Here is a 27,180-nt window from a genome sequence, read left to right as displayed (position 1 = left end):
GTCTATAGATGTCCCGTCCCCCCAGGTACATTTAAATCTTCATCGTTAGAGCCTTTTTATGTCCGTGTTTAAAACGAGGAGAGGTTTAAGGTGTAGTCACCGTTTGGGGGATAATCGTTCGAGTAAGCTATATCTAAAGTGACACGGTTAGGATTTTATAGTAGTGAGTTATCTTGCAGTGAATAAAGTGCGAATGGAAAAACAATCGGGAGGTTTGCGTTTCAGGATCACTCGCAGTTGGAAGAGTTCTTACCGTTCTTTCGAGCCTTCCTGTTTCTCGCCTCGAATGAAATAAAGTATAAGCGAGGGCAGCATTTTAGATTTGCAGTGATTTCTATGTCTTTTCGATTTGAAAGGCGATTGTTTGAAAGCCCCTCTTCCACCTATTTTAGGGGGTGAATCCTTCGCGGGGGAGAGGCTATTAATAACGAAATACTGATGACATCTCCTTTTCCACCTACCCATGTTAATGTGTGCGTATATGATGTATATGCATAACGTGTGTGTGTGTGAGAGAGAGAGAGAGAGATCTCAACCCGTATGTTTGTGTGGTTTTTCTGTGTTCCATATTCGGGCGCGTAGGTCTGTGATTCCCAGCGAGGACGGGAGTATTATTCAAAAGCGGCATCTGGGAGCTGGCCTGAGTTTAGCTGCAGAGTCGGTAGGACCAGTTGCAGCTGACGTCAGTGGCCTAGGCAGGGCCGCTAGTTAGAGACTCCAGGCAAAGCCCAAAGCAAGTGCCCGATACTCCGAGCGTGTCCTGGCAAACCCTACACACCGGGATCCACATGCCTGCACCAGGTGCCTGCTGGCAACAGCCTGGGAGCTGGCCCGGAGCATCCTTGAATTTACATTCTGCCGAACTAAGTGTGAAGTCGGTTTCCAATGTGATTCCATATACATTCGAGTCATAGTCCCATGATTACTGCGGGACAACGAGTTAACCACTCGGTGCGCTACCTCCTCCCCAGCCGTGCACAGCACCCACTGCAGTTTTTTTCCATTCCTTGGTGACCCCTTAAGCAGGGAAGGTGACCCCTACCCCATCCCAAGGCCGCAGATCCACAAAGTTTGGGATCCCGAATGGTGCTTTTCAAAATCACACGTAACAACAGGGCTTGGCAGTCAGGGCTTTCCCAGTCCTCTGGTCTATTTCCGTCTGGTGAGTATTGAAAAGAGACACACATGTTCTGGCTGACTCTCCGATCAGATTGGCCGAACATTTATCAGTTCCTTAAGCTTCACTTCATTAATTCGGCTGACATAATGCGGGCGCCTTTGCATAAATTCTTGATTAATGGCGTCCCACTCGTCACTGGATAGCAAACGACATATTAACACGTGTTGGTGATGGAAGGCTGATAGGGTTGTTTGGAGGGGGAGAGGCAAACACACGAGAGCCTCCAGCGTATGGGCCCGATCCTGAAAGCCCTTACTCACGTGAGTGGCTCTTTTTTAGACGAAGAGTCCCATAGAGCCCAGAAGGGCTGGCCGGGGGACTAAATCATACTCACGTCAGTAAGGATGTGTCGGATCAGCCCCGTGAGCGTGTTAATTCGAAATAGACGTTGTAAGGCTTTAAAACCCCACATCGATTGTATGCTATGTCAGTTTAGGCCCGATATAACACATGCATAACAAACCTCTGTGCTGTATGCTAGACAACCAGGACAGCAAGACATAGACTCTTCCCTGGGCTATCACCAGCTCCAGTGCTGCTGTTCTGGGCGCATTTTGCCACGTACGAAGCTCTTAAACGTGTCCTTTTGGCATTTCTTGCAATGATGGTTCCTTTAAGCTCTTACAAATTGCAAAACTTGCGGAAGACAGAGAAATAATTAATGTATTAAAACAAGCAGCGAATTCCTCTGGAGGGGCCTTATCAACTGCAGCCACACTGGCTTCATCTCCTCCTAGTATGCTAATACCCCCCGTGACGTCACCGGCGCCAGATTGAATGGGAATCAGTTATGAAATTATTAGATTTAGCTTAAAAAGCAATCTTGCCTTCTTGGAATCCGAGTTTGGGCTTCTGGAAGGTCTGTATAAATACACGAACATAGACAAATTTAGTGCTGACTCTCTAGTCAAATCAAAAGTAAATCAAAAGGTACACATTTTACTTGGTTTCGATTTTCAGAGGAAACACATAAATATTAAGTTGAGGGACTTTTGAAATGACAGTATCTTAATTATTTATAGTATAGACCTATTAAATTTGAAACAAGACAATCGGATTTTCTCAGACCGATAAGGTAGGCCAGAGCTCCTTTTAAGTTATTTTTTTATTAAGAATTTCAGCTAGGGCATATGCTACTTCAAAACCGTGGAAAAATACACATGGGTGTTTGCATTAGTCAACGATAGATAAAAACGTGTTGGGAGAAAAATATCCCTTTTGGTTTAAAATAAAACATGGTCTGGGATATTTTTTTAAAATTGGAAATCAGTATACAAAAGGTTGGTGAAGCTATGATATACGAGCTCTTTGAAATCAGTATTTCTGATTTTATTTTAAATTGGGTTGAAATTATCAGAATTATCACGGTTTTTAATCGCTGGAGTCACTGCAATCAGTTGACGCCCAGATTCAGTAGAGTTAAATCCTCGAAGCTAAAATCCGGAGGGTTTTTCTTTCTTTCTTCCAAATGCACTTGGGAAAAGGATTTTTAAGAAATAAAAATCACACCCCCAAATTTAAGTCTCTGCATGAGAGTTTTTTCCTTGCATAACTTTCTTACTGGACAGATTATATATTATCTCCCCAAGCTTCTTTACACTTTTATTGACGGTTCAGTATTAAATAGTTCGCAGTCACTCTTAAATCTTGTATGGGGGAAAAAGCCAAAGGAATAGATGGGAATATTCTGCACTGTGACAAAATTGTTTGAAATGTTTAGGAACACTTTCATCTGTTTGGGTCGGTTTTTCCTCCCCTCTCAAATCAGGCTGCTTTGCTTTGCGAATTATGAACAATCTGTGGCTCTTTCCCTTGGGCGGACTATAAATCACCTGCTTTCTCGATTCACTTTCTGCAGCGTGAGTCTCTGACCCAAAGTTTTAATTTACTTTACGTCCTAGAGTTGTAATCTCTGCATTCGGGGAGAGAGAAGAAACGTGTCGCAGTTGTGCCTAATGCTTAGTCGTGCGATTCCTTTACCTTAAAAAGTTGTAACTGGCTGAGAAGTGAGTTTTCTGAGGAATGAAATCCCAAATGAGTTGCAAATATAAAGTAAGATTTTTTTCCCCCTGCTCCTGATTGGCAATATTCATTGTGTGTGTGTGTGTGTGTGTGTGTTGGTTTGAAAAGCAGGAAGAAATGTAATGAATTGAGTGCTGTCAGAGATGTCTTCTATGTTGATGTGGTGAATGGCAGCAGCTCCCTGATCCAGTGCAGGTGCAGTAGTGCTGGGGGGGAAGGGAGGGGGGGGGCTCTCTGTTCAGTGGAAAAAGCACATTCCCTACAATAGACCACACACTGCCAGCCAGCATGGCATCAGCTCACACTTTCATACTCCTCCCCCCCCCCCCAGTCCTGAGTTCACAAAGTGGCTATACAGTAGCGCTAGTTAGGTTCTCTTGTAATGAACATTTGTGACTCCTGACCAACATTTGAATCTGCTGGGCTCTCTGTGCAGGCAGGTCTGTTTTAATCACAGGTTGAAAATGTGTCCCCTTCTCTTGCGAGGCAGCTCATTCAGAGCATCAGTTGCATCAAACGCGATTAAGAAAACGCGGTTTCCAAGTGCTGCTAATAGGGAAAGATTTTTTTAATAATAATAAAAAAAGGGGGGGGGAGAGACACCGTTCTAAATGGATGAGATGGTCTAATCCTATACACGAACTCCTATTAATCCCGTTTACAGATAACCTGTCTCCTATTTTGGTGTAATACATTATCTTTATGCAAGGATTAAAAAAAGTTTTCACTCATCCTAACCCGGCACGGGCTGGTTTTTCCTGGCTTGTTTCCGTATTTTTTTTTCTTTGACGATCTGCTTATAAGAAGCTAGATGGTTACATTTGGTTACTCAAATACTACTCCGAACAATGCAACGAATAAGAGCTAACTCTTCAGCAAGCGGTTCTGATCGCTTTTGTTTCCTCTCCTATTACATCTAATATTAGCCCTCCGATCGGGGGGAAGTCACCGAGAAGGTATTTTCATAGCATCCCTGGGAACTCAGTTTCCTCGCTCGTGTTGCTGATTTCTCTTGCGCTACTCCTGCAAGAAGTAGATTAGACCCTTTTGGATATACTTGCTGATGCATTGCGCTGAGGAAAATTGCTCTGTGTTTGCTTATAAAAAAACCATGTCACTGTAAAACTTTTTTTTTTTTTCCAAATCGTGGTAACAAATAGCATCAGCTTCTGGAGCACTTTGCAAAGCCATTCTTTGGCTGAATACTGTTAAACAGGGGATTTGACAGCTAACCAGATATTACTGAGTTCTAAGTAAGCCAGTTTTTTCTTCTGCCTCCCTCCCTCCCCTCCACCCCCAAACTGATAACAAAACGTGTTTGCAATAAATTGCATGGGGGGAGGGGGAGGATCAGATTCTAATAAGTGACTTATTTGTTTTTAGGGGTCAAATCTTGGCATCCTCATCACATGGAATAGATCTCGTGTACATGTAAAAGGAAAGGTAGTACAGATATTTTAAAAAACAGATTGCTGATCGTATCGAAGGGTGGATTTTTGTCTTTTGGTCTCCGACTGCTCCCCGAAGCACCCGCTAATGTATGCTTTATTTACCGCCAACAAGTTGAAGCTCTTTAGACCATCAACTTTACCCAACCGTGGCTGTTAAAAAAAAAAGGTCGATTTGCGTTAGGGCGCCATTATTTTTGCGGATTAGGTCTGCGTCTGGTGTCAAATACAGTCTGCGACAAGGACGTGCAAACTACTGCTACTCCAAGATCCAGGCTTCCCGTCTATAGTTTTCCACTTTCTTTCCCGCTAGTGCTACTTGATAGCCTTTGTGTCCTATTGATACACACCCATAATTAATCCTTCTTATTAATGCTTACATTCTGTACCCATGGGGCAAGTCAAACCTATTTAGATTACCTTGGTTGGTTGCACAAATTTAAGTGGGAAACGAGTTATAAACCTAATAACGGCCTTAATAAAAATTATTATTTGATTAGGGAAGAATAAATTTACTCGAGTGCAAGGATGCGTCTGGATTTATATTTTGGTTGTATCTGGGCTCATGGTTGGTTTGAAAACAAAGGTCTTTTAAATTCATTGCAGTTCTTAAAAAAACCCATAGAGTCAGACTGCACACAAACCATGGTAGAATATGTCCCTTTGATATTACTTAGGAGCATGAATTAATTCATAAAACAGTTTTAATTGGAAATCAATATGAGATTTGGGTGCCTTTGAATTAATTGGAAACAATCAGCACAGGAGACCATTCATCACACACGTTGTTCCCTCTCTTGCTTTTTGTTGTTTTTAGTCCGAAGCTTCTGCACATCGTTCAAGTGTATTTATGCTGCTGGTTTTACAAGTAAAAGTGAGGATGCAACACTGACACTCGCATTGTCCCCCCTATACTTTTAACGCTAGCGTATTGTTTGATTACTAATTCGAGTTAATATGATCTTTATGGCAACATAACAGTGGATAATTGGCCCTTTTTCTGAACAACAATGTAAATCACAATCGCTTTATTATTTAATAACGTCAAACGCTTCGTTGGATTGGCCCCGACAGAGAAGACCTTTTCTTTCTAGGCAGTGTTGTTGAGAAAGAACAATGCAGATCTAATTGTGGAGATTTCAGAAGTTGGCTCCTGTAAATGAACAGCTTAGATATGGAAGTTCCAGCAGATGTCTGCACTTTTCCCTGTGACAAACCTTGTAACCCCCTCCCTTCCCCCACCTCCCCCCAGACTTATTGAAGATTTTTTGTTCTCACATCCTAGCAACAACCTAAATCTTCCCGAAGTAAATACACCCCTTTCCCTTGGTTGCTATACAGCACTTTATATGGCAGATTTAACAGGAAAGTATAAGCATGCACACCAAATCAGTCCCTGCCTCTAGACGCTAGATATAATTCTGCCCCAGTTATCAGTGTTTTCTCTCGTGCCAGCCTTGGGTGGGTTTTTTGATTTGTTTGCTTTTTGTTTAATAGCACCTTGTTTGTCAATAAGGAAACGCGCACCCCAGCCTCTGGGAAGAGTTGTTTTGTAAGAGTTTGGAGAGTTTGCAAGTTCCGCATGACATTATTTTGTAAATGTCAGGAAAACGGCCAGGATGCCTGTCTGTCTCCAGCTGTGGTAGAGAGGCCGGCACTGTGTGGCCCCGTCTGTGTTACTTGTTACTTTTCTGAGGACTGGCCGAATGCGAATGGTTTATTTTCTTACCCTCGCTTAGTGTGTGCAAAAGTTACCGGCTCCTCAAAGACGCGATATTAAAATTCCTAAATCCATAACCCAGTATACAGATAAACCAGGAAACTTGGTTCCTACCCCTAAAGTGATCACTGCAAGTACACAGCAGGGGCTGGTTTGGAAAACCCTAATTCGGTTGAGTCCTGCATGGAACAAGATGGGTCCCAATTCTCTTTCCAGGACGCGTGGATGTAAAAAAAAAGGGGTCCTGGTAGGCTGCGTGGAGAGATACACAGCACCATCAAGTAGTGGCATGAGGATGGCTCCTCTTCCCATGCCGACCCCATGGTCCCCTCCACTTGCTGTAGCTTAATGTTATTAAGCCTCATAGCCAACGCGTTTCTGTGTGTGTTTCTTTGTGCTTGGCACTAGTACCTGGTTGGGAACAGCTCCTCGGGGGTGACACATCGCCCCCCCCCCCCGAAATGTAATTCCACTGAAAATAGTTTATTTGGAAAACTTTCCCCCAACAGGAGTTGGCAATCCTCTGCCTAGTCCTGTTCGTTCACCCCAAGCTTTAAACAATGCGAGCTTTGATGCGCCACTGAGTTCAGTCAGCAGGAGATTAAGGGTGATGTATAGCATTCTTCTTCGCAGTGCACCACATCCCGGGGTGGAAGGAGAGGGAGCAAAGATACAGAGTCCAGAATATTTTGCCTCCTTTTGTTTGCAAATTTTGACATAACAAGCGATCAGAATAACCGTAGCGAAATCCTCTTATGTGTCAAGACAGAGAGGGCACTTTTTAAAATTTCAGCACCACACGCTTACCACTCACTCCACGTACCTAGGCAAGCTGTCACCTGCACATTGTAGGAAGGGGTCCCAAACAGTCTCTGGTACCACTGCATTTTGTTTTTCCAGCAACTACCGGCTTGTAAGCAAAGCCAAGCCAGCCACACCAAACGGCGCGCTGGATACGTTTCAAATAAATCGTTGCAGTTAACTAAAGTGCTGTTCTTCCTCCCGCTTGCCACCAGATTTCCTCACAAAAATCCACTCAGTTTAAAGTATCAAAAAGGCAGAAGACAAACAAACAAAGATAGAAGCACTTGGAGTCCCTAGAACCAAAGTTCAGTTGTATTGTGCGTTCTAAAGCTCATTTCACACGATTCACAATGCACTTTGAATGTTGTCTCTTTTTTTGCTAACGTGTTAATCACCTTCCCTGTTTTTTTGTTTGTTTTGTTTCGCAACTCTGCTTTCCTAAATTGACATAAACTGGGGGGGGGTGGGGGGGAATGCAGCTACGTTTGGATCAGGTCTAGAAAATGGGAGCTGAATGCAGAGTTTAAAATTAAAAATAGAATCGCGATTTGTTCTGGGTTTGTTTTGTTTTGTTTTTTAATCTGTACTGACTGAGTCTCCAGATAACTTGTAAACAGCCATGAGGTCCCTGCTAGCATGCAAATAGTTAATAGCCCAGTAACCACTGCGGCATTGCTAAAACTAATGATCACTTACCAAGACACAAACAAGACTAAATACTCATTGAAATCTAAAAAAAAATTTTTTTTGGCTGTAGTGGGTGCTCTGTGCATTTGGTTTGTTTATTTCATACTTGGATGATCCAGGGTTGGGGGGTAGCGGAGGGGGACTCCTGGCTGCCACTCCCTCTCCATAATGAGCTCATTTCCATATTTGCACCTCCCGCAACTGTGAGAAAATCCGGCCGGACATTTAACGTTCCGATACGTCCTCCTCTGCCTGGTCTCCTCGGTTACACCGTGTGCCTGAGTGCGGAGAGAAGAGAACCGACCTATTGATAGGTTCTGTTGTATTAAACTACGAATAAATGTGCGTATCTTGGCATCTAGCAGGCTCTTGTCGTTTTTATTGTTTCTACATCCATTATTTCCCATGCACTTTTCTCTCTCTCTCTCTCTCTCTCTCACACACACAGGTTTTTCAGTGTGATTTGTCTGTTATCATTTACCATCTCTCCCTCTCCCAGTTTCTCCAGAGTCAAAGTGCAGCTCAATGTACAGCAAATCAAGTGGAAAGACAACAACGCCACGCACTCGCAAAAGTGAGCGAGAAGCTTCTGCAAAACAGATCGGGAATCGATTTGATATCATGTTAGAGTCATACGCATATGTGCGTGGCCAGGAGACGTTTGAGTCTTGCAGAAAAACCCCATATTGACAAGAGTCCTGTGGGATGCCTGCAAGTGCCTAGGAATAGTTGGGGGTGGGGTGGGGGATTTTTTTTTTTACCGTACTTATCAATAACAAGATGTATAAATATCAAAGTGAAGTAGCCCGAGTAAGTCTTTCTAGAAGCAAGGAGGAAGCTTAAGCAGCTTTCTCTACTGGTGATTTGTAGCTCTGTAAGGGGGCACGGACAGCAAATACCCTGCAGGTGCATGTTGTAACACTGCCATCCGGACTTTAATGTAGATTACTCTCCAGCTCGTTTGATCGGCCCTTTGAAACCCTTTACAATTGCCTGTGACGAACCGCCAGTCTCAGGTTTTTTTCCTTTGAATGATGCCTTAAGGGTAAGTCCTCGGGGCTTTGAAAGATCTCCAGTACATTTAAAAAAATAAATAAATAAAAATCTAAAGCTTGGGCAGATGTCTGTCAGCTAGGAGCTGTTAACAGGCAACTATGAAGCTATTGATCATCTAATACCCACCAAGTCTACTCAGGGGAAAAACTTTAATACTTAAGGGAGGAGGGTTCCTAAGGAACTCCTAGTATTTATATTGTTTTCGGGGGGGGATATTAATATTTCAATAGAGATCCCCCCTCCTATCTGTAATATGCCTTGTGGATGGCTGTACAGGCTGGGGTATACCGTACTTATGGACTCTCCCGTGTGTCAGGGTAGGTCTGATCTCTGTGGGTGAGTAACACATGCATGTAGGACTGACACTCACAAATACTGAAGTCCTTACACATGCCACACTCCCACTGAACGCAGGATAGATAAGCCGTGAGTGGAAGTCCGGTGTGCTGGGTGGCTGTGTGAATAAACGGTGCATTCGAAGTATTATACAGAATGAAACTATTGAGATAAACTAGATGTGGCATAGAACACAACTGTAAACTGTCTATAAATACAAACATAGACTATGTCTATACCCGGTGCACTGGATATTGCCATTATGTACAAGTATTGTATGGTGGTGTTTGGCTTTCATGACCTCCCCCCAATAGCAAGAATGCTAAAAAAAATTCAGAGAGAACCGCAGAAATCTGGCAGCTATTTCCACTCCCCACCTCAGAAAAAGCGACTCTTTTAATATTGACTTAATACTATTAACAACTTTACAATAATTACTGAACTCTCGGCACTTAAACTTGCACAAGCGGCGCTTTGTTTCTATAAAATAAACTTGGATGTTCAATCGCTCCCTAGCAAACCGGGGATTTGAATTAAAGGCCCATTTGGGACACTTGAGACGACAAAGGGTTACACATAAATAAATGCCACATTTGCCTATTGCAAAAGTTTTCTCTGCCCTTTCTCAGTCACAACAGGGGAGGAAAAAGCCCTCGTTTATTATCTAGCGCTGGGTAGGAACAGCCCCTCCAGAATGTGCCCTTAGCTTTGGCCGGCAGAAGAGGGGCTTTTCTCTCAACAGCAGCCCCCTTTGTTCTCCAGATCTCTTTCCCAATTTCAAGCTTCACTTGCACATCCCAAGTTTGTTTGTTAATGACGCTATTACCATCTGGCTCGTCCTACTTTCCAAAAGATATAAATCTCCCCAGTTTCACTGCCCGCATTACCGTCTAAGTGCCACCATACCCAGAAGAAAAATATGCTTTCAAGGTTGCAGATTCTCTTGCACAGAATAATGCCCTGGCCCGGCTCGTCTCTTCAGTATTTATAGGTTACACACATTGATGTGTAAGATTCTGATGGGGAAACTGAGGGCTGGGTTTGATGGAATGTCTCCAAATGGAATTCCCCTTACAGCTATACTGGGGGGGGGGGGAGGAATTGATTTACGTTTTCCTCCATAAACTTAAATGAACCGCTCTTTCTCACCCTCCCCTCCTCCCCTCATGCCAACCTTTAGCAAAGAGTCTGAATACATCTTGCCACTTTGAAACCGTTATCTTCGGCAAAGAGAGGGACACGAATCTGTGCTCTCAGGAGGCTAAATGTGCTGCCTTTAGTAGATTCCTGGTGTCAACTTGCCCAGCATGGACCCTGTCTCCTTGTTATATGTATATTTGTGTGTGTGTGTGTGTGTGTGTGTGTGCGCGCGCGCGCCCTTCCTTCTAACAGGCGTTGTACAGTGAGAAGGAAAGTTTAGTGCAAAGCGATTGCAGATTTGTATGCTTTTTAAGCATAAAGGGCGGGGGAGTGGGGTGGGCTGGGGTGGGTTGGTTTGTGTATAGGCTCCACAATGAATCTATTTATTCGCTGCATCCAGCCTGGGCAGAGTGAATAGGAAAGCGAGAGAAACTCAGCCTTCCAAACGCGTGGGCTTTGTGGAACACAGTCCCCACTGGCAGATTTCAACTGCTAATTTCCCATTCTGTGGGGATCTCCTGCAAAGAGACACATACATGCCCATCATCTCTGTCTTCCCCCAAGTCTTTCCCATCCGTCCCCCGCCAGTATGTAAACTCTGATACTATTAAGTTAAACGGAAGGAGAAGTTTAACCCCAGATCATTGCCTTGCTTGATTGCTGGCAAGATTTTGCGGGGAAACCTCCTATTTAAAATTAAAAAATCTTGTCAAATCACGGAGAAGCAGCTCTTTTAATACGTGAAAGAACCCCAAGGATTTTTCGAGTGATCTAATTGTTATAAATAATTGCCGATGAAAAGCAAACTCAATTATTATGCACTTCTAATAGTGTGACTGCATTAGGGCCAAAACAGTGATTAATTAATATCACACTGGTGTAGCTGTTTTCTAGCAAAAGGCCTCCTCCCCCTCCCTCTTTGCCAAAGCGGATCTGTCCTGCTGGAGTCATGCTTAGCCAGTAAGGGATCTTGTTTATAAATTTATATGACGACCTTTTCTTTGTGACCGTTCTAAAGTTGATATGGACAAATTGCAGAGGTATACAATTTAAGTAGATGCACTTTTAATCACCGATCATTAAAATGGTTATGTTAAATATACTCAATTACATGCATGACTTCACCCTAACAGTACTTCCTATTCTCCCAGCTGCTCACGTATTCCTTAACTATCGTCCGTAGAAGAAACTCGATTATGCTGGATCCATACATTTCTATGGGTTTCATCAGCCTAATTAATGCTTCGGTGTGGTCCATGTGTCTGAATGGGTCCCTTTGCTATTACTTTGGTAAGGAGGCAGTGTTGGAATGCAGAGGGTCTTTCTTTCAGATATACCCATGGGGGTCACTCTAGGACGCTAATGGCAAAGGTAGCAAGTGTTGAATAGCAGGCACATGCAGGGGAAAAGAAACCAACGGTGAGGTGCCTGGAAAAGGGACGTGGATACTGTAGGTATGACCAACAGATCAGTGCTGATAATTAAAACGGTTAAAGAAGAGAAGGTAAATGGAAGGCGTCCAAAAACTCTAGCGCGCTTCGTGAACACCAGACAACTCAGTTCACGCTCTGATCCTGATGCAAAATGGTATATTCCATACCATGCCAGGGCAGTAAATGTGCCCCTGCTAAATCTGTGTGTATTTTCTAAGACTAGTGTGATAAAGTAATATGGAGACACGTCTCAGTTAGGAGTGGATTTTCACTTCTTCTCCCGCAGAGGAAGCTATTTTGAAAAGTTGGATTGATTAGGGTTTCTAATTGCACAAAAAGTCAACGACAGCTTTTAAGACAACTCTGCATTTTAGCGTTTGCTTCCTACCTGTGCGAGCTGACTATTACATGGTTGGTGCTGTATATACATTGCTCAAGGTTAGATATTCTTGAACATGAAATACATCGATAATTTTTGGTCACATGCACAGACACCTGTTGTGTCGAAGACCTCCCTGTAAGACTTCCTGATCGGATCCTCGCCAAGGGTGGGAGGAAAAACAAAGATAATTTCCTACCATTTAGTGAATTACCAACCAATAGGCTGATGAAACAAGGACCTTTCCGCCATTCCTCCTAAATCCTCCCATATTGTACACTGCAGATCATCGTCCTAACTTTTGCAGTGTGCCTCGCTGTAGTCTTCATCCTTGCAGTAAAGATTTCAGATCTATAACCAAAATTATAACGTAGGAACTTTATGCTTGTCATGCTAATGTAATGACTTTTATAGTAAGTGTATACTCTCTGTCTTTTGAAATGAGCTCTTCAGAACGCTTTGTGTAATGACAGACACTAGAGACATAAGAGACAAATGCACAAGCAGTGGTGGGATAATAATCCGGCAAACACACTGGGCCATTTAACAATAAAATGGAGAAGCAAGTACATTACATCTCAGGATAGATGTGTATCCCGGTCCGGTTTAATTGGTCAAACGCCCCGGATCCAGACTGACCCGGAAAAAAGAAATGATCAAAAGAATGGTCAAATCTACCCGGGAAGGGATTTTTAAAAAAATATATGGTATTTCATAAAACCAAATAACCAATCCCCAGAAAGCATTAGATTATTTTTGATCCAGTGCATACAATAGTAATTTAAATTGGTTGGAGCAGCTGTGTAGTTATTTCATCTAAGCATTGACTCGTTCCATTTCCAATGATATAACTATACATGCGTGTCTGAATGAATCTTGGTATGTGTATATATGTCTCCGGATAGACAGATAGATGGATCCCTGTGAGCATTTGTTTTGCTTCTTTATTGTGAGTTGTCCAGAATTCTGTCCAAGAGATGATCTTGATAACAAAGCGGGGTAAACCAAAGCTATAGGTGTATTGCAATCTAGGGAACTCACTCATTGCCTATAATTGTAAATAAGGTAAGTTCACACGACGATCGAGTAACGAGAGAACAAGAGGCCTATTTTAATCAGGTGGTTATCTCTCCTTGATGGAGATCAGAGCTCCATCACTCCTGGCCTTCTCATTGTGTCCCCCCTGCTGGAAATGACAGCTCCTTCAGAAATGAGCAACTTGGTCCCTGGATGGGATTTCACCTCTTTTGCACTACACATGTACCAATTGTCATTTTACTGCTACAGAGAATCCTCTAAATGATATAAGTGTATAAACTCGGCCTCATTAAATCCCATTTTTGGACAGCTTGAGAGTTGGAGCGTGTATTACTGTAAACGAGAGGAGACTTAAATTATATCCAAATGGGGATTGAAACATAGTGGTACTTAAGCACACTCCTTGTCTCAGCAACAGTGGTCTGATTTTTTTCCCTCTAGAGTGTTATAATATTACAAACGCAAGTTTCCTCGTGTCAGATCAAACGATCTGAATCCTATTTCTCGATTCAGCCTACAGGCTCCATTGTGGTGGGGACAAACATAAAATAAAGATACGATCAAATACTGTGGCCTGACCAAAGAGAAGTTTATCGTTCCTCTGAGCGAGCTTCCTAATATGAAGTTAAAACCCTTTATATCTGAACACACTAGGTGAGTTACTTTCTTGTGTACATCTATGTATGTATATGTGAGTATATACAGAGATAAGTGTTGGTGTGTGTATAGGCAGTGAACTATGGACAACAGTTAGCCAATGGTACTGAACGTTCAATTCCTACACTTCCATTCTTCAACCAATAGCCAGTTAAACATCTCATTTTCAGTGGGAAAATCTTTGCCTACAAAGGTCTGCTTCTTTCATAAATTTATCTTCAAACATTTGTGCTGTTCAATGTTGCGATACAAGGAGATATGGCCGGTGAACATTGAGCGTTAACTATGAATTACATGGATCTCTTGCCGCACGCTAACTAGATCATTATTTCAGAGAGTAACCTTTCACCGATTCTGAAATATTCTCTCGTGCTGCTCTATAATCTAGCACGTCACGATTATCTGTCTGTGTCCTATTAAAATACACTGATATGCGTGGTCGAATTAACATATTCTCCCTACTAATGACACTAACAACTATGTGATGTCAAGGGCGCAGAAGGTTACGCGGTATATGGGAATATGTTGCATAACAGCAGCCCTATAGAAAGTCAGCCAAAGTTGGCTTTGAAAAGAGGTTTGGATTTTCATCATGTTCAAACTCCTGAAGGATTCAGAGAGAGTCTGTGATTTAACCAAGTGTCACCCGCATTGTATTACTGGCCCCTGGGAGATTTGTTGTTTCTTGTCACTCATGGTTTTTCTTTTTAACTCAGTGGTCTGCTGAAGATGGGCAACAGGCGCTGCTATACATTCTTACAGGGCTTTGGGATTGTTCTGGGTGTAATCGCTGTTTAAATCCCGATGCCCAGGACTGCACCTGAGTTTGATTTGGATCAAAAAGCTTGGAAGCTACTGGAAAAGTGTTTACTGGTGAAATAACGGCAGCAAGCAAACTGGGCAGGAAGAGCTTGATAAAACATAGTGATGAATCTGTGTGAGAGAGAGTGTGGAGGGGGTGTATGTGGAGCGGGGGAGTAATGGTGAACTGGCATTTCTGGTCATTCCAGCTCCTCGTTATTGGTTTGCACCGGTAGACAGCCTCCATCTCTCTGTTTAGATATTCTTCACCGACCCCTAGACGCCCAGACAGCACGTTCCCAAACTTTGAAATGCCAAATCACGTTATTGCTGTAGCAAGAGGCTGCTTTAGGATCTGTGACAGCTGAGTTTTCCCTATCGATTATGTGACACTGCAGTTCATTTACACAGCTCAAAAGCTCAAAGACACGAGAAGCCTCCAGTTTAACAAAAATAAATCCCGCTCTGAAAGTGAACCAACTTTATGTAGTCTTTAAACTGATAGATCAGGACTTAATTCATGGAGACAGAGAGAGCGGGAAGGCGACAGAACCAGTTCCGCTTTCACACTGTCCTTTTATAAACCTTCAGAAATTACCACATTGAAAATCTAGGGAGATTAAGGACTGAAATTTTAATTAGGAATATAGTGTATTAGGTTGCTATAGCTCTGTAAAACGTCCAGGGCAAACAACTCTCTCTGTCTCTCTCAATACGTGTGTGTGTGTGTGAGAGAGAATTAAAGATATACACAGAGAATAACTGTCTGTGTGTATGTCCAATACACGTATAGAGCAACTCTCTATCTATATGGTTATATATATATCGTGGTAGCTACAATGTACACATAGAATATTAAATATTAGTTTATGTGTATGGTAGCCAGGTACAAGAATTAAAGTGATCCCAATTAAATTAAATTGAAGCTGCGGGACCCACATACAAACATGGGGGAAGCCCTTATGAGGCCGTCATTTATTAAGATTGATAAATGAGTGACCGGCCTGCATATGCTGCGGGTTCTTTAACGGGGGACTGTCCAACAGAAAAGACAAGCTCCCAGTCCCTGGCTGCCCCCCTCCCTCTGTCCTCGCAGAGGTTTCATTACTTGCTGTTAGTGCCTGAAAACAATAAAGGATGTCGAACTGGGCTTTTATTGATTATTTGTCACCCTGTATTTGTCAGTTTCAATAACTTTTCCCGAAGTTTTACTTACGGGCACTTGAGCTTTCGGATTAGGCCAGCTCTGAGGATTGCACTGAGGAGTAATTATCCGCTGGCCTGCTTCCCTGTAGTCAGAGCAGGGCAGCCAGAAAGAAAAGAGCATTAATGTATAGAAGCATTAATCTCTCCTCAATCACCCTAAAGCAGTGACCATTCCAATCAACAGGGAGAGCTCCCAAAACCTTGGACACTGACTTGGGCCGTGGGGATGGGGTCCCCCCCCGCCCCGCCCCCGGAGATGATTTGGCTTTAGTTAATTTCACTTACAGTTTATTCGCATATACTTTTGTGTCTAAACCTGAAGCGTGTTATTCCGTGCTGCTGCTGTTTGGATGTATTAGCTAGGTCTATAGGGGTACAAAGTGTGTGTGTGTGTGTGAGAGAGAGAGAGAGAGAGAGAGGTGCTCAATAGGTGTGTTAAATGGATGTGTGCAAGGACGGGGATGGGTGTGAGAGTCTGGGGAAGTTCAAAACCATTTTAAAGGCCTAGAAATCGACTTTAGATTTCTCCCAAAAACTCCCAAGAGGATGTTTCCAATCGGACAACAAACTTCACGTCCATGTTGTTTGAACTTTCCGATTCGGTTACATCCAATATGTTGCCTTAAAAGGCTGCATCGAAGTGTTAACGTAAAAGCAAAATCAGGGGATTTTTAAACTTGTGTTTACGATCAGCCCTTCAAAAAAAAATCCCATTTCTCTTTCCGGATTTATATTTTATATTACTGCGAGATTGCATCTACTGCTTAAGAAGGTTAAAAAAAAATCACTTAGCTCTCGTGATGGAAAGAAATCCCCAGGGGGGAATCAAATAGGGAAGAGGTGTGTTGGAAAAGACCAGCAAATAAATGGGGACTGGGGAGGAATCCTCAGGTGACGCTACCAAATAACACCTGTAACTGGTGCGCAGATCCGTTGTCAGAGCCTAGGAGAAAAGGAGAACTGAATCTGGAAGTTGGTTTACTTCTTGAGGGTCTTTTGCACCCCTCCGTCCACCCCCCCCCCTTTTTTTCTGTACTAGCTTCTAGCACCATCCAGAGCCCAGCAAGAACGAGAATTTAGCTTCTCTAGCGGCTAAAAAATTGATTATGGACAGAGAGGAAACTTCTTGGATGCCTGAAGTTCTCACCGGATGATCGAGAAAGGGAGAGAGGGATGCCATACAAGATGCTCACAGAGCTATTTTAGGAAACTTAAAGTCTTTCAAGCGGCCAAACCTTTATGGAAATTGGAGCGAGACAAGACCTTATCTTTGGTCATTTCCCGTCTCCAGTAACTTCCATATTGCTCCCATGCGATGCACGCTGTTGCATGCATCGTAAAGCTATACTAATTTGTAACCACACTAAAGGGAAGCGAGCATAATCGTTCCCTGGGCTGGCACGGTGCCTATCGCGTACAGTATACCGTTTGATGTCCTGTATTTCATACCACTGCAAGCTAAGAGACAAGCGAACACAGAGTGCCCTGTTACACAGGATTTAATTACAGCGGAGTGCATTCTCCATGCTGATTAGGAGACAAATCAATCGGGGGCTTATTTGCCACAATGAACCAATAAAAACAATTTATTAGAGCAATAATCTGAGCTCCACATTGTCTAAATATTATTGTTTCAATAGCACGGAGGGGATTTAGACTGAAAAATGTCACCCACCCCATCAGAATCCTCACTCGCTAATGCACCCTGAGATTTTAGCTTCTTCCCAGGGGGTTATTTGCTTGTCTGGGGGGCCTTTTACAAAAATGTTGGGTTCCACAATTGCAGGTTCATGTGTCTTGGTTTCTGAATGACCTACAGTACAAAATGCTGCCCACTTGGTTTTAAAGATTTCCTTATTTCCCGTGATTTATATGTGAAATTCCTGGAAGAAGGGAGGCCATACGAAAGGTCCCCAAGCTATAGACCGAGATAAACGGCTTGTTGTAATATAGTTAGCAAAACATAATGCAAAGTACAGAAAATTCTATAGGGGCTAGGGAAAGACATACATTCCCAGGCTGGAACGCTCCTGAGCATAAAGTCCGGGATCAGAGATTTTTGAGGGAGTTCGGTGGGAGGAATGCGGGAGATAGAAATTCCATGACCTTCCACCCTACAAATAACATGTCTCCCTTATTCTCTTGATGAATTTCTGCAGTCTGCAAAGTGTTCAGTTAAATCAATGGGAGATTCTGGGCTGCAAGGAAAGCAGGATTCTTGGCCCAGCTCAAACTGAGAACTGTAGAGTCCCCTATAGTTTAAAGTTGGTGACTCAGGAGACTCTGGCTTTGCTTACAGCCTTCTGGAACTTCAGTCATCTCTGTACTAAACCGGAGAGGACCTCATTTCCTGCGCTAGCACTCAATGCTCTGCCAACCACAAGGTCTTTTCATAAGGCTGCCAAGGGTGCCTGGCTGTGGGAAGGACAGTCAGTGTTTATCACCAGGGAATGAGCTGGCATCATAGTCCCCTCTGAGTCACCAACCTGGCTAGCCCTGAGCATGACTTCATAAATCATGCTACCTAATTGAAAGCCACATGTTTACATGTACAGTGCTATTCATCAGGAATGTGAAAAAAAAGAAAGAAAAGATTAAAAAACAAAAACCCAACAGCCCTGTAGCTCTGTTCCTTCTTCTCACTAGTCAATTAATCAATCCGTTGATTGTTACATTGTAGCAGGCACATAAAAACTAAAACTAAAATAAAACCACCCTACACATCTACAATAAAAAAATACAAAAATCAGTTAATCAAAGACTGATAATTTCTATAACATATCCTTGGAAATGAATCTTGAGGTGGTGTTTTAATTTATTAATTTAAAATTACCTGAAACTATTACAATTAAAAAAATTATGGTGTTTTCGGCATATGACCATTTTGAAGCAGCTGAATCAGGTTAAGAAGGGAAGAAAGAGGATTTGGTTAAAATAGTCCTTTAAATTTCTTGTATTCACTTTTTTTAAAATGTAGGTTACTACACATCTGCCTATTTTTCCCCCCAGTGGAGATGAAAAATGAAACTGTGACAAAAGACATTTGAGTTTGTTATATAACTCTATCTTGCTTTTCAAACCAAATCTCCTTCCCTTTCTTTCCACTCATAGAGTCCAAAGGATATCCTGATGTTGAAGAAACCTCTTCAGCTTTACACCCAGTGCCTTATCGCCATCAGAGGTGGAAGGGGACAGTTAAATGAGTGTGTAACAGCTGTAGAGCAACAATTTGAATATTAATATTTTATTTTCTTCAAACAACAACAAAAAAAGATACTTCAAAACCAGGTGCCAGACAAAACATTAAATTTGCAATCATTAAACCTGTTTAACAGTACTCCAGAAATGAGGAGTAGGGATTTTGATTGACAGTTTGCCACCAGAAGCCCTAAAGTAGGATTTTATTGCAGATATAACATAGTTTACCATTCTTCGCTCCCTTCAGTAAGATTCTGTGTCTGGTGTTGACATCTGAGACATACATTTACATATAAGCTTCATGTATAATGTGATATTGCTCAGAAAATGGAGAAATGTTAATATTTTTCTTGCTCACTGTTTTATAAATAAAGAACACACTTAGTTTGCTGTTTGCTGTCTTCTCTGACCCTTCAGTATATCAGATTTAAAGCATTTTCCCCCAACAACAAGACATTTTGCTTACCTGGTAAATTTTTAATTGAGAAATAGTTCCTGTGAAAGACATGTTAAATAAATAACATTAACACTGTCTGACAACTTCTCTTAGCACTCCCTAACTAATATTTCATTATAGATGAAATGGATCACATTTTCTACTTAAGAAACTAAAACAATACATTGTTTAATAGCCAATGATGTTTTAATCAAACAATTGGTTTTCAAAGGGAATAGCAGCCAAAGAGAGACTAGATTCCTCTTTTGATCTTTTTCTCAATTTGTTCTGATATCAATAAGAAATATTGGTAGGTTGAAGACAGATATAAAATGGAAAACAAATGTTATACTTCCACACTAAACCCTTGGGGTATCATTTATGGCATACTGGCTTTGGAAATGCTGCTCATTTGATATGTTGAACATTACTTTTATGTACATTAAAACTTTATTTAGCTTAACTGCCTTCTTGATGAGTTTGACTGTAATAATTAAAGCTAGAGTTGTCCAAGTAAGAAGCAAACAATTAAAACATTTATGTATTTGATTCTTGATAGGCATCTCTACAAGGTAGGTTTTAACATTTTTTTTTTCTTCTTAATTTTTTTTCAGTAAGAAGGATAAGCTTGGAGCGCCCAGTCACCGTGGTAACTGCCAGAAAAATTCTCCTGAAGTTTGAAGAGGTCAGCTAACAGGGTCAACAACTCTGGCCTCTTTCTGAGCTGGGCCTGGCAGGCCCCATCCTGCAGTTGGAGTGGTAGGCCAGGCCTAGCCCTGGGAGGTGGGCCATTCCAGCTCTGATATAAATTTTTTGAGTCAGTTCACGGCCTGGACTCTCCAGGTGGTCTCCAAAATCGATTGTGACCTTCTGACCCTGTCTAACGGAGGCATAGCATCCAACCTAAGTAAGGATTTAGCCAGGAATGACAGCTTTCCACTGAGTGTTATTGGGGACAGTACAAACAATTTTGGAAGCAAGGAGGTAGGTAAGCGGAGTAGAGGTCATTAAAAGCATATTAAAAAACAATTTTTAAAAAACCTTGTTGGTGAAAAGTTTGTATTAGCATTAAGTACCTCTGTTATAAACCTTTTCAGCAAAGGCCTTTCCCCTCTCCCCAATGCTATTTTATATTAAATATTCTGAATGTTAACGTGAAAAATAGGCCCTTTGTATATTCCAAAGCAAACCTAGTATTTCCTCTGCATCTGGATTTCAAATATGTAAATAAGGCTGGCTGATTTGTAGCCAAATAGGCACTGTTTATAAAGACTGGATATTTTCTTAACACCACAGAAACAGCAGGTTGTTTATTTAAGGAAGTAACTTCTTTAATATGGGCAGCCTTTTTAGATTCAAAATAATCTTAATAGATGCAATTTTTTATTTAAAGAAGGAAATTAAATAACATGCAAAAATAGCCTGTAATAAAGGCCTGCTGGTTTCACAGGCTATGTCCTTTGCTGTTTTGTAAAACAAATAGCCAAGCCACAAATCTGGTTACATATGAATTCTAACAATGCTAAGATCACACCTATACACAAGAAGAAATATTCTTGAAGACTGGAAGAAATGCAGAATTTTCTGTGCAGAGGTAACAAAGTATATAATCCTGAGCTGCTCAGCAAGTAGCTTTTTGCTTTGGGTTCCTACTGAGACTGTCCTATTTTATTACTATTTTAAGGAACCCATTCTGCACCCCTTACTCACTTGAGTAATCCTTATTCATTTGCATAAGTGGGACTATGTGGAATAGGAAAAGTACAGTTACCAAGTCGAACAATGTTCTTAAAATTTCATATGTGACCTTAACACTGCTGTGAGGAAAGTAAATTGTGTAACTATTTTGTCCCATTCTTAGGAAAAATTAAATAAACTCACCCCAGCAGGAATATTTTTCCAAATCATTCTTGCTATGCCTAGTAACTAAGAGCAAGTTTCCAATATCCTTGCTCACGTTCGGTTAGTACCTTACCCCTCGAGTGGCCCCATTGAAGCCACTGGAGGTGCCAAAAGTGAGATATTAAATGCAAGTAAGAGTTGCAGAGTCTGGCCCAAAGGCTCCGTTCTGAGACTGGTTCTCTCAACAAATAGTGCTTTACTCTGCAAATGCTCCCTTTGGTTACTATGGCTCAGATTCCGTTGCCTTTACTCACATTAAATAGTACCTTACTCTGCAAATAGTTCCATTGAAATCAGTGTAGGGTGACCAGATAGCAACTGTGAAAAAACAGGATGGGGGTGGGGCGTAATAGGTGCCTGTATAAGAAAAAGTCCCAAAAAACCACACTGTCCCTATAAAAACGGGACATCTGGTCACCCTAAATCAGTGGAACATTTGTGGAATAAGATATTAATCAATCTGCATAAGGGTGGCAGAATCTGGCCCAGTTGGGCTTGGTGTGGAGTAAGGTACTACTTAGGGTGAGTAAAGGAGGCAGAGCTGGGCCCCAAATAAGCTAGGGCCTGATCCTGCGCCTGTTGAAGTCTGCCGTAAATGCTCTCATGGTTTTCCTAGTGAATGCTAACCACACATTTTTTTAAAACAGGGCTACAGCAAAAACAACTTAATGACATGAGAAGGCCCACTGACTTCAGAGGGACTCCTTGTGGGAACAAGACTGGCAGAATCTGGCTCATACTCTGCAAGGAGGACTAGTGCCTTTGCTTGGTTTACAGAAAACATATTTAAAAATGAGAGTTATGAGCAGTCAAATGATTTTTAGCAGAGCTTACTATATCCTCACCTCCTTTGTGGCATGATTCTACATTTTCCCTGTCCCGCCTAACAAGCACATCGGTCTGCATGATGGAGAATGTAAGTATTTCCCTGGGACACAGATCAAAATTCTCCCAACCCCTGCCCCAGCCTTACCATCAAGAACAGGCAAAAATAATTGGCACAGGAAATAAATGAGTGAATACCAAGATCTTTGGTTCTCTGCAATTTTACTTGCATTTTAGAATAACCTGAAAAATTGGACATTTCCTTAAAACAAAATCGATTTGGGGCCTGATTATCGTCTGTCTGTTCACGTCATGCAGTCATGTGCACCTGAGCAAAGTGGATATAAAATGCACAGATACAAATGAAAACACAGGAAGTGGAGAAAAAAGCCCTTTTATCTTTTTCCATAGTGAAGATTCAGCCATCATGCATACAAATAATAGATCGTCTCCAACCAAATATTAGCAGCAGCAAAGGTGAGAATTTCTAACCTCCTTCATGCCATTTACTTCAGTGCGATATGAACTTCAAAACACAATGGATCCATTGCAATAGTTTATTAAGTATAGGCTATTCCTTTACACTTTAATTAAAAAAGCAAGGGAATTATATACACAAACAGGCTTAATGAAAAGTTAAGGATGAACTGTCAAAAACACCAAGAGAGACAAGGAGGGGGAGGTAATATCTTTTATTGGACCAACTTCCGTCGGTGAAAGAGACAAGGTTTTGACCTGCAGAAGAGGTCTATGTAGTTCAAAAGCTTGTCTCTTTCACGAAGAGAAGTGGGTCTAGGAAAATATATTCCTTCACCCACCTTGTGTGTCTACTATCCAGGGACCAACACAGCTATAGAAACACTGCAAAATCACCAGGGGCAGGATTGTGGTATTTAACCATAGCATTTAGTATGGGCTGGTAAAGAGCTGCACTGCCCTGGGGGAACCACTAGAGGCAGCATGTCTCCCAGAGATGGCTGCGCTCAGGGAAGCATCATGGAAGGGGTGCCACAGTTCCTTCTCCGCACTCCCCCTATATCTTTGGCGCATGGCTGGCCAGCTTTGCTGACTGGCATGTAGGGGGTAGGCAGAGCCATGGTGCCCCACCTACTCCCTGCCCTTCCCCACCTCATGTTGGGTTGGCTCTAGCATGGGTTATATCAGGTAGTGGCAGCCTCCATACAGGAGCTACAGTTCAGGCTGGCCCTTCTGCAGGTGCCCCAAATAGTGGGAGGTTCGGTACTCCTCCCTACCTACTGTGCTACATTTAAGAGCCTGCTACCATCTAGCCCAGAGTCAGGAAACACAGAAGTTAAGGTTCCAACAAGCAACATTAACTTGGCTATGTTTCACATTGGAAGTATTTTCTATTTCTGGTTGTGGTTAGATGTGCAATTTAATGTTCTGTTTATGTTGTCAAAGGTATACCATGGAGTAGCCATTATGTACAACCTAACCCACTGACACGGCCCTTGAAACTTTAACTTCTGTTTTTCTTGATGGTTTGTGATTTAGCTGTGTATCCTGATGGTGCATAACCTAGTTTATTGCATATAAGATTATAAAGGATGTGTTACCCTCTGCAACTAGTTGGAGAGTTTCAGTCAGAGAGGTTTCAGAGTAGCAGCTATGTTAGTCTGTATCCGCAAAAAGAAAAGGAGGACTTGTGGCACCTTAGAGACTAACCAATTTATTTGAGCATAAGCATCCGATGAAGTGAGTCAGAGAGGGCATGTCATATAATCTTAGCCCTCATTTGAATTATAGCCATTATACACACACTTTCTAATGCAAAGCTTCGTGTGCTGTTTCACCATTATGTTAAATCCTGATCAGGAAACAAACTTTACAATCCCCATTATAATGTAACACAAGTAAATTATGCCTTGGGTATATACAATGGAAGTATAGATTATTTTAGATATATAAAAGTTCTACTTAAGTTGAGGTTAGTGGTTTAATTACAGGATTTTTTTTTAAATTGCTGTTAATAAAGACAGCCAGTGTTTCCCCCCCCTTTGATTTACCTCCAGATCAACCATATTCAGTACCCCTTTTCTGGCATTCACAGCAACATGGGTGGGTTGGCAGGATCTTATAGGCATTTCCATCTTCCCAGCACTGATATTTTTTCCTGGATTGTAGCACCAACTCCACAGTGTGCCATTGTTTGGAATCTTTCAGTGACTCTTCTTCTCCCAACCTGAAACCTGCCCCAGACCCATATTTCTTCATTACAGTTTTTCAAAACAATTATAGAAACACTGATTGCAGTAAGAGGCAGTGTGAGCCAATGATTAGATCAGATGGTGGAGAGTCAAGAGACATGGGTGGTGTTCCACATTCTGCCTCTGATTTCCTGTTTCACCTTGGGTTTGGCCTTGGGCAAGTTACTTAACTGCTCCGTGACTCAGTTTCCCTATCTGTAAAATGGGAATAATAATGCTCACCTGTATAAAGTGCTTTGAGATTATTGAATAAAAGGTGCTGTGTAAGAGGAAACTCATTCTATCATTATTTTGTTAGAACTAAATCAACCTAAGTGTCCCCTCTACTTTATTTTAGTTCTTGAGACACATTGTTAGTCTTTTAGGGTTAGGACACCACTTCTTCCATACAGATATTGTCATCTGGCTTTTTGTTTCCCTTGTATTCACATCATATAAGGCAGTGCAGATATTCTCCCTTCCCCCTTCACACCAGCTTTGTTTAAACAAAACTACAAAGCGATTGATGATGCATGTTCTCAAGGGCCCAATAACCTTTGTATATACCAAGCAGCGTGCTACTTTTATAATGGTAGCTAGCAAGCTAATACACCTCCAAATTGTATTATTTATGTTCCTAGTAATCTAATTGTTGGTTAGCAATTTCTCTTGCTGTTTAGTTGCTCTTGCACAGTCTTGTAGTTTCTAGTTATGTAACAAATCTCATTTTGTGACTATGTGAATTTAACAGTTGTCATTGTCAACAGAGGTTGTGTGTGTGGGGTTTTTTTTTGGCAAGCTGGCATTACTCATCAGTCTCATGGCAGTTTTGTTTGAAAAATGCCTGTGTTAGAAAAAGTGGATTTATCAGCTCAGCACTGTATGGTGCTAGCATGCAGCACAACAAAAGACAAGTACTCATTTCAGTAGTGCTTGCAGCATTTCATGGGGCCCCCAAATAGGCTGAACAAGGCTTCTCTGGCAACTAAAACCAAATACAGTGGGAAACTGTTAAAGTGGTAGTGTCGCTGCCTGGCAAATTTGATTCTAGTTCCTTTCTTAATTTGCTGCTGCTTTACATTTTGAAAAAGATTGTTTTATTAAGAAATTCACTGCGTAGAAAAAAAGAGACGCAACTGAAAATGTGACTTTTCTTTTAATCTCTTGATGCCCAAATTAAACGATGAAACTGTCCTTTGGAGAGTGGTTCTGTCATACAAGAAATAATACAATACTCGCTGTTCTTTTAAATAGTATTGTTTCAAGTGAATTATAGTGCAGTATTTCAAGAAGATCCTATTTCTTTGTAAATTTTAAACTGTTCATTATCAAAAATGATTTGTTGTAGCTGCATTTTCTTTTGCAACTGGCAGTTTAGATTATGAACACAGTGGATAAGAATCCTAGTAAACTCTGATCTCATAACTGAAAGTGTCACTGGTGGGTCAAACTAAAGAAACATTCTCTTATGTTACAAATAACTTGGATTATTAAAACATAGTATTACTTTAAAAAATATTTATTTGAATATTTTTCATATTTACTTTTTGCATTGCTCTCTATTTGGACACTGGAAATAGTCTAGTGAATTTCAGTTTTTTATCATGATATTTTAGTCAATTTCTTTTTCAGGTTCTCATGCACAAGCACAGTGCTACAGGATCTGTGTTACAAACACTAAAGTGGAATGTTTGCTTCAAGAAAACAGTTTCCACTGGATTTAAAAGAGAAATAACTGCAATTAATCTTACATTTTGCAAAAGCTTCAGTTTTACAAAATGCAAGTTCTGGACTAGCTTTGATCTTCCATTGTCCCTTATATATAGAAGCACAATCAATTTACTACTCTATCTATACTTCAGGTACTCAGGTAGAAGTCAGAGTGGCAAAAACAGGAATCGTTTTAGGGGCTTAGGAATCAGTGATAAAAATATTCATTTTTGAAAAAATGGCACCTAATTTACCCCCATCAAAATATGAACATTTCACCTTAACTCTGATCCAGATATGTGCACACACATGCTCACCAATGCACACACTGTTTTGAATGCACAATAGATAAATGCATACACCGATGTCTTTCTACAAATAATTACTTATTCTGTGTACATAAGCATGCTTGGATGTGTAATTGTCTATGTGCGTTCCTACACACTGGGGCAAGTTATGGCTGCCTTTGTGTGGGTGTGCTGGGAGCCCAGAGGTGCAGTCAGGAGATTCCCATCTTATCCTCCGGCATGCTCATGAAAGAAGCAGCCATCATGTAACTTTCCACTTCCTGAGTTCATAGGGTTTGCTGTTGTGCAGCACTCACAGCAGGTGACACCTCAAACAGCAGGTTGAGGGTTGGGCCATGCATACATATTAGCACAGCGAGGGTAACACGGAGGGAGAGCTGCAATATATCCTTTCCATCGGTTTGGGATGGTGTCCCCCCAACATACAATACTTTCGCTTCCTGATTCCCCTGCAGCAGGACACTGGCACAAATGAGGCGCCCATTTTAAAAACATTGGTTAACAAGGTTTCTGTGTGGTAAAGAGTTGGCTAGTGCAGTCTCAAAGGAACTCAGGGTCAGGAATACATACAGCACTGTACAGAGATGACCTGTGCCTGCTGACGGTGTGGGGGCCAGCGTGAGGGCAACCACCTTCAGCAGTGTTACTGAGCATGCTCAGTCGGTGTGAGACTGCTCAGTACAAGCC

General features: G+C 41.7%; 1 protein-coding gene across 5 annotated transcripts in view; it reads left to right on the top strand.

Moving 5' to 3' along the window:
• SOX2 (SRY-box transcription factor 2) overlaps window positions 1-25,926 on the top strand; it is a 400,076-nt gene extending 374,150 nt beyond the window's left edge. For 2 of the 5 annotated variants that reach the window (XR_012640947.1, XR_012640946.1), the window contains exons 2-5: window positions 13,757-13,897; window positions 19,019-19,195; window positions 20,156-20,525; window positions 22,091-25,926. The gene's annotated coding sequence lies outside the window, so the exon portion shown is untranslated. The remainder of the gene's footprint in view (window positions 1-13,756; window positions 13,898-19,018; window positions 19,196-20,155; window positions 20,526-22,090) is intronic. The other 3 variants (XR_012640949.1, XR_012640950.1, XR_012640948.1) reach the window with 2 other exon arrangements.
• The last annotated feature ends 1,254 nt before the right edge of the window (window positions 25,927-27,180 follow it).

This window comes from Natator depressus, chromosome 9, assembly GCF_965152275.1.
Source record: "Natator depressus isolate rNatDep1 chromosome 9, rNatDep2.hap1, whole genome shotgun sequence".
NCBI classification, from domain to species: Eukaryota; Metazoa; Chordata; order Testudines; family Cheloniidae; genus Natator; species Natator depressus.
This window is presented reverse-complemented; position numbering and strand designations above follow the sequence as displayed.